Here is a 2,016-nt window from a genome sequence, read left to right on the forward strand (position 1 = left end):
TTTAATAATTAAATAAATAGTGACTTATAGCCTGCTGGTTGCTGAACGTCGTTTATATACTATGATATATACGTTATTCGAAATAACAAGATCTCCGATGAAGCAATATCATGAAAAAATTTGATAAAACTTGTTCACAATAACAAAGTAACGATACTTAGACTTTAGACTACTTAGACTTCAACTCGTAGAAGACAAGTTCTCGTTCATTATTAAAATTATAGGTTTGTCACTAAAAAAAACCCATGGAACGTTTTTTCTTAATGTTACATTTAACAGCACGTTGAATTCAAATAAGAATGATATTTATTCCTATCATTGGATGCCATATTAGACTTTGCTAAAAAAATACAGTTATTACGAAAATTTATCATATATATTTTTATTTGAAGTGATAATACGAAACAAATTCCATCGTGTAGTTTACAATTTTGTAAACTTAAAGTTTAAAGTTTCATAAGAATGAAAGTCTCAACAGGAATGAGAAAAAGTGGTCCAGTTATATGAATACATTCCGACTTACACATATATAAGCCCCTAAATGAGATTCATTCACATATCACCCAAGTTCCGCATCCCTAGAGACGTCCTGTGTCCCATTATTTGCTCTTTGGTATCTTGAAATTCCTCAAAATTATTTTTCACCGTTTAGACTTAAATATTTTTAAAAGCAGTATTCATTAGAAAAATTTCGGAGTGTTTCTATGAGCTATGGACCACGTCAATTAGACATAGGAAGTTTTGTCTCTCAACTCATCACCGTTGTTCTGGAATTTTTCCCAAAAAACTACATTTTGTTCTATCTTTTATCTAACCTACCGTTCCGGGTCTGACATGAAGAAGTCATTTAGAAGGGTAAATATCGGAAAGGACACTGCATACCTCTTGGAGAAAAGAACTTGGTACATCTTACCCTTAAAAATCTATAATCTTACCCCAGGATTAGGATGAATAAATGTAAGCTATGACATTTTTTAAAAGTATTGTTCAACAATTTGAATAGAATTGGTTTATTAAATACTTATGAATATAACAGCTTCAACAAGAAATTAGTCACTAAGAGTTTTTTTATTTAGTTTTCTTTACTACGATATCTTCTCCAACCTACTCAAAGGTATAGTTGGCGTAAAAATATTTCCTTGATTTAAAGAAAACATTTCATTATACCGGATATCTATAGTTTGTTAAAAATACGCTATTTATATGTATTTGCGTGTGAAGGAGTCTAACTAACCGGAATTACCCAGTATTAGTGGATTATTTTGGCAAGCTTTCAATAGGAAATTGCATAGTTTTGTTCGTAGCATTCCAAGCTCTAACCTACTTGTTTTCAGGAGAATGTTAAATCGCCAGTTGTTACCAAAGAAGTAGATGAAGGCGGACAGTCATTTTCATTCTTTCTTACGTGGTATGTTAATAATTCAGAATGGTATTTCCTATTATCAATAAATAGATTTTTTGTAATATGGCCATATTCTTGAAGCACTACTTTGTGTGGTTATCACTTGCTATTACCACGAAGGAGAAAGATAATATGTAAGATGTAGCTTAGAGAAGTGGAAGCTTTGATGTTTATTTTTTTTTCCAAATAATACGTGTAGCATAGAACAAACGGCGATAATATTTTTAAAAAATGAGCGAAATTTTGATTCACAAAATATTACCAAACAATATCTATTCTTAGAATTTTATAAGGGGAAGTCGGCAATCATTCTGTGAGATATGAAAATAACGACCTTGACCAGGCAAATAAGGTAGATAGGGAAAAGAAGCAAATCTACGATAAATGTATCCGTTTCCTCAAGGAGAAGTTCCGTGAGGGCTTCGGAGAACGAGACTTCAACGTGAGAGGCCTCTGGTTAGGAGCCCGTGGAACGATTCCCAGCTCAACTAAGAGCTTCATGGAGGAGCTCGGGGTCGATGTCCAGGACGTGGCTAGGATGACAGAGAATATAATACTTGACTCCCTGGGAATCATCCACCACCACATGCATGGAAATTAATGAGTGGGGGAGT

This window comes from Halyomorpha halys, unplaced genomic scaffold (genome assembly GCF_000696795.3).
Source record: "Halyomorpha halys isolate HHAL.00 unplaced genomic scaffold, Hhal_1.1 Scaffold128.1, whole genome shotgun sequence".
NCBI lineage: Eukaryota > Metazoa > Arthropoda > Insecta > Hemiptera > Pentatomidae > Halyomorpha > Halyomorpha halys.